This window comes from Pygoscelis adeliae, unplaced genomic scaffold, assembly GCF_000699105.1.
Source record: "Pygoscelis adeliae isolate BGI_AS28 unplaced genomic scaffold, ASM69910v1 Scaffold186, whole genome shotgun sequence".
Taxonomy (NCBI): domain Eukaryota; kingdom Metazoa; phylum Chordata; class Aves; order Sphenisciformes; family Spheniscidae; genus Pygoscelis; species Pygoscelis adeliae.
The window spans coordinates 1,673,778-1,680,181 of record NW_008825071.1 but is presented as its reverse complement, the minus strand read 5'-3'; the positions used below and the strand labels follow the sequence as shown (position 1 = coordinate 1,680,181).

The following is a 6,404-nucleotide window of genomic DNA, read 5'->3' as shown; positions in this document are numbered from 1 at the left end:
CTACCGCATCAGAGCCGGCCTCGTCCAAAACGTCGTGAGCAAGGTGAGAAAGGCGGCTTCCCTCAGCCCCCCCCTCCCCGTCCAGCCCTCACGGACCCCCTCGGCCCTACCCCAGCCCTGCTCGGCACACGCTTTTCCCAAGACAAGGGGAGCAGCTGGACACAATGCGGATCTGTCCATGCGTTCCGCTGCCGGGTCGGTCAGGCGCCCTGCAGGTTACCTTCCCGCCAGGAGTAAATCCCGCATCCCGGTAATCCTTTCCCTCCCAGGGTGTCACAGCGGGGGTCCGTCCTGTGGGTTTGTACCTGGGTGCTGGTTGCGGCACTGAGCTGCAAAGTTACGTCCTGAAATGGGATCCTCGGCGGCTCTTCGGGATCCCAGCTTTGGCAGCTGTCCTGCTTGTCTCAGGACGCCGGTGTCTGTGGGAAAGACGACGGGGGCAAGTGTCACCAGCTAGGGAGGGGAGAGAGCTGTGGAGAAGGCTCCAGTTGTTACAGTGCTCATCTTTGTGCAAGTATAGCAAAGCGGATGTACAAGCCAAAAAACAGGTTGAGTTTTGGCGAAGCTGATGAGGTGGTCACTCTTGGGAGGGAAACCAGATAAAGTTCTGCTGAATTCTTCTTGTTTTGTACTTATTCCCTTTGATAACTCTTTTGGTAGAGTAATAAAAGAAGAAATGTCTCACACAAGTTGTACTCCAGAGGCAGAAAGTGCATGCTGCTCTGTTTTGTGTTCCCTAATGTAGTGGCTAAGGTGGAAAATTTCTAGTGAGGAGCGCTGCGCTTGCTGCTTTTACTTCATATTTGCTGAGTAGCGCGTGCAAAAAAAGGCCTCGCCTTTTCACCTGAAAGCTTCCACTTGTTTATGCCGCTGGCCCCGCGAAAGCCCTGCAATCTCTGGATGGGCCTCGTTGGTATTAACAGGCAACTGGAGCTCTTGGAAATGTAAAATGAAACTGTTTCACCAGGAAGGTAGTTCCCTTAATCTCAAGATTCCCCCTAAGATCAGCAAAAATTACTTCCTGCCCGGGAGCAGTGTTTTGGATTAACCATGCTTATCTAGTTGGGGGAAAGAAACGCGGCAATAATCAGATGACCGGCATGATTGCGCTTTGGTCACACGTTTATATTTAATCATTAAAAATCATTTCAGCTTCTCTTTGTGTCCCTTGAAAGCGTGTGCGACAGGGAAAAAGCAGGTAAAGCAAACCCCTCAAAACCTTGAACCCAGAATGGATTAAAAAAACCGCAAGCAACCCAGCTATGCTCCTTCCATGAAAAAAACACAGGCACATGGTAGACTTGGATGGATTGTGATGTAGAAGTGCATAATGAAATTTGACATTTAAGAGAGGCAGATTTTCTTCTGGTTTATAACCAGAGACTGAGCTATTCATATGTTTTTAGGGTTTAACACTGATGCTTAAGCGTGAAAAAAAAGATCTTGAAATATTTCTCTTTAGTGTAAACTGTAAAAGACATTTTTTTGAAATGTTTGAGTCTTTTGAAGGTCATCATCAAGTTGGCCACAAAAGGTTGGGGGAGAGTTAGTTTGCTATCTTGCATGCTTCTTTAAAAATAATAAAAAAAAGTGTTCTTTGGAAGAACTTGCAGTAAAGGGCAGATCAATTTTAAGGGATAAATAAACAGCTGTGGTCCCTGCTGTCTTGTTTTCTATTAGAAAGAATAATAATCATCTTTTCAGGCTATGGGTTTTTCCAGTGTGGAGTTTTTATTTTTGTTGTATGCTCACGTCCAAAAACTTGGCAGCTTTTTCTCTTTGATTTGTAATCCCATGTAATTATAATTAGGTTGTTTTCTCAGGGTCAGGATTCCTCCTTCGTTGGTGTCTTGGTTTACTTTTGTGGGTTTTCTGGGTGGGTGTGCTGTCTGTTTTTATCCTAATGAAGAAAGAGAGGAAAAACCCAGGCACAGCATCAGCGTAGCTTAATTCGGTCTTCCTTTCTTATAAACCCCCAGGACCTCTGATACTGTGGGAGCGATTCTCGTAACTGCTGACTCCTCTTATGTGCATCCCACTGTCCTTTGTGAGAAAGAGCTGCCCTGGATGAATTCAGAAGACTGGATGTTCAGATCTCTCTTAACTCCCCTCAAAAATGCATTTGTTTCTGTAATGTATTATGCAATGTTCTCATCTTTCTAAATAGAGTTTTATTAAATCTTAGTCTAATATACGCTCATCTGTGTAGTAGCCAGGGGTTATATTGAAATATCATAAAGAGAGCCAAAAGTATATTAATAAAAAATGCACTTTTGTTTGGCCAGTAAATCCCCTTGTTCTTCTCTTCAGCGGTCCAAGCTAATAGCTGCTGGATGTTCCATCGCTGCTTTGCCCTCAGAAACGACGTAACAATTGTGGTTATTTAGCACAAAGCATATTTCCTGCTCTGCATTTTGTTGATGTACGTGCGCGTGAGACCTCACTGTCCCCCATTCCTCGGGAGTAGATAGCTGTCCTTAAACTACGTTAAATTTCACTGTCTCCGTAGCCTCTCTCCTAATGGTACCCTTCATCAGATACTGTCTCTCTGTCCCTGCTTTCTACTAAGCTCTCCCTTCCACGGTGCCCATTTTCTCCCAGCCTGTGTCATGCTTGGGACTGACGAAGTGGAGATCTTGCTGTTTTCAGCCCCGCTCTGTGCTTTGCTTAGCCCCGCTTCTCTTTGAGTCTTTGCTGGAGCCAGAGGTGGCCTTGCACCTTCCTTGAAGAGTGGTATTGCCACGCTAGACACTGCCATTACCCTGACCCCCTCGACTGAGTCACTGGGAATGGTGCTTTTTATAGTGCTGCCAGTCATCAGAACTGAAAATGGTAATAAAGGACATGCTACTTATTATTTAACACTGTTGAAGTACATATAGCGAAAAGGTCAGATGCATAATTTAACCACAGGGATTCCAGTGGCCATATTAAATCACCCATCTGAGCTAATGTCCTGACTTGGTACATAAATCTTGGACTTGAGCTTGGTTTGTACATAAATATCTTCCTTTAGGACAATTCACTTGTAAGGCTTTTTCACTGCTAAATGCTTCTTTGAGGATTTTCATCTGTTCTTTCTCACATCATCATCATTATCGCACCACTATAAGCAGAGTGCACGTGTATCGCTTCTGAGAGATATATCCTGAACTAGCCTTCAGGCAAAAAGCTAATAAAAAAAACCAAAATCTGTCTTTTAAATGGTCTGTGTATCTCACCACTGTCCCAAGGAAGGATGCTGAGAAATACTCTCCTTTTTTTTGCCATGGGGAAACCTGAGGTCTCATTTTGCCCATTTGCAAAGTGACGCTTCAGGTGAATTATTAGCATTAACGCAATAAGCAACATAATGACAACTAAATGTACCTAGCCGTGAAGCCTAGCAGGAAGTTGGAGTGTGTACTCAGCAGGGACTTTTCTAACTCTCTAGTCGACTTCTTTAGTGCCTGGATCTTCTGACCATCTGCAAAGCCAGCTGTAATCTTGGGGCAAAGTTTTCACGGACGCTCTCAGTTACAGGATTGATGGTGGTTGTTTTTCCCTCCGTTACTAGGATGACCTGTCCGCTGTATTTGATTGCACTACGTGGTGGGGTTGTTTGTTGTTCTGAATGCTAATTTGTATAATGAACACTAAAAGCTGACGATGGGCAAGGACTGAGGCTTGATTAAATTGCAGCAGTTGATGGCACAGCAACCCTCTGTCTTCACCCGCAGCGTTCCAGATCGTTCCACCTCTTGGGGGTGCCGTAGAGGGAAGGGGTTAGTTGAAGCCTGCGTTTTAATCACCCAGAGCAATTATGTAATAATATTTCATGTCTAGTCACAAGGGAATTCCTGTTGTGGCTGCTTTTCTGCTCCAGATGCCTTGTTTTGCTGCAATGCTGTTCTCTTGGCTCTCAACTTCCCACTTGATTTGGATTGAGTCATCTTCTTTCCCAAGTAACATGCTATCATTTTACCTATTTGCCGCTGGTTCAATCATTCTTGTGCCAATTTGGCTGAGCCTCTAGTAAATTGTCCCCTCCAAAAAAGGGCAGCTTAATTCAGGAGAGCCAAATGGTCCCGGGACAGTGCTGTCTTGGTGTGAAGTTGGAGGAGTTCAGGCTCTTTGCCCCTGCAAGGGAGAATGTCTGTGCCCTACCAGCCTTTCTTTCCCTTGCTATTATAGCAGTTCTGGCACTTTTCTGGACACATATTCAGCTGATTTAGTTTGCTAACCTGCTAGGAAACTTTAAATACATTTTTTTTATTATTTTTTTCTGTGTTTTTTGCTGGGTTAATGAAGTGAAATGGCTCTGTGCGGTGACATGTGCCCTAGACTATGGCGTTGTCTCATGGGATTATTGCAGGTATCTGCAAGTAACCAGAAATGGTGCAATAAACAAATCTGTGTGTGGTAACAGTGATGATAAATTTGGCACTGCTTGTGGGGTGATATTTCTTGGGGTAGGGCATTTCAAGTGGATTTTCAGAGTATAGTTGTTAATTAATTTGAAGGGGATCGCTCTGACGAGGTCCTTCCCAAGATAAGAGCTGTGCCACCCTTTCCAGGCACAAATGGGAGATCTCTCACTCGTTTCTGCGTATCTTCCAGTTGGCTGGTCTCTGCAAAGAGACTTCAGAAATGCTGATGCTTCTCTTTTTCCTGCAACTGCCAGGATTTGTCTTGTCAGTGTCGGTTCCTGGCTGACTGGCTGCTTCTTAGTCCCAAATCAATGAAAACCTTGAGTTACCGTACCCAGTGCGGTAGTTGGGTCAGAAGCGGCAAGAGGAAAGCTAGTATGGCACCCATGCCCTTGCTACCCTTGTACAGATTGAAGGGGATGTAGGGACCTGCAAGGCAGATACTTGCAATGGGCAGAAAGACTATTCTAAATTTCTTTCAGACGAGGCTTTGAAATTACTTTCTCTGCTCCTAATGGGCGCTGAAGGGGTCAACAAGTCCCTGTGGTCAGATGTATCCAGAAATACTGGCAGACCAGAGCAAACTTCTACTACTATTGTTGGGGGTGTTTTTTTATGGCTTCCTCAGCTATGGGAGAGATCCCAAACTTCCCCCCTCCTTGCCTTCCCTCTGTGAATTAGCTGATAAAGAGTTAGCGGTTGCCGGTCTGAGCACTCACAGGCTTGAGAAATCTGCTTGCTAAAGAGGGAGGAAGGGGAGCTGATGGTGTGTCCTGCTGCAGCTGCTCTGGGGCCTGTCTGTACACACTGAACGTGGTGACAGAGTCTCCTGGTTATCAGGGCGCCAGTGAGCAACACCCTAAAACACTGGGGCGAGTTTCTGGCTGAGTGGAGTGAAGGAGGGGGACGGCTGTTTCGGGAACAGTACCTATGGTTTCCGGGTGGTGCAGAACTGTCCTCTGCCTGCCTGCAAACAGCAGATTACCTGATGTTGACCTTTGAGATAACGAAGTATGATGATATCACCAGACTACAAATACTTGTTTAGTGAGCCTAGATACTGTTTTTATTTATTTGGGGGCGCTGTTATGTACAGGCCAAAAAATTTTCAAGCAATTGGTCTAGAAAACAGAGGTTGGGTTAAGACCGATACTGACATCAGAACTCAGGTAGTCTTAGGTTTTCTATCTAGTATGGATTATTTTTTTTGCTAGAGGGAATGTACATAGAGTTAATGTTTATTATCACCCTTAAGATAAAGCGTCTTGGATACAGGAAGCTGATTTCAGCCTACCATGAATAGTTTGTAGCATTGGTAGAACTAACAGTAATCCTTCAAGAAGGTAGTTCCGTATTAGAGTATCTTAAAGTCATTCTTAGCTTTCCAAGACTTGCTATTGAGGCTTTCATATTCATATTTCATATTCCTCATTTTCTATGTGTATGTCAAACAACTGCATTTTTTTTCTGGATGCACGTGATGTTTGAAATGGTTGGGGTTTTGTTTCCACTCCCTAATACATCCTGTATCTCAGTCATTTAGTTTAAATATACCGACCCGGGTATATTTATTATTTATGGGACCGGTACTGTTTAATATCTTCATCAATGACATAGACAGTGGGATCGAGTGCACCCTCAGCAAGTTTGCAGATGACACCAAGCTCAGTGATGTGGTCGACATGCCAGAGGGATGGGATGCCATCCAGAGGGACCTGGACAAGCTTGAGAAGTGGGCCCGTGTGAACCTCATGAGGTTCAACAAGGCCAAGTGCAAGGTCCTGAACCTGGGTCGGGGCAACCCCCGGTATCAATACAGGCTGGGGGATGAAGGGATTGAGAGCAGCCCTGCCGAGAAGGACTTGGGGGTACTGCTGGATGAAAAGCTGGACATGAGCCAGCAATGTGCGCTCACAGCCCAGAAGGCCAACCGTATCCTGGGCTGCATCCAAAGCAGCGTGGCCAGCAGGTCGAGGGAGGGGATTCTGCCCCTCT

The 6,404-nt window shown here is 45.3% G+C and overlaps 1 protein-coding gene across 1 annotated transcript in view; it reads left to right on the top strand.

Moving 5' to 3' along the window:
* Positions 1-6: 6 nt before the first annotated feature.
* The window catches only part of SLC22A23 (solute carrier family 22, member 23), a 113,482-nt gene continuing 107,084 nt past the window's right edge, over positions 7-6,404 (top strand). The window contains exon 1 of the mRNA XM_009326523.1: positions 7-43. The gene's annotated coding sequence lies outside the window, so the exon portion shown is untranslated. The remainder of the gene's footprint in view (positions 44-6,404) is intronic.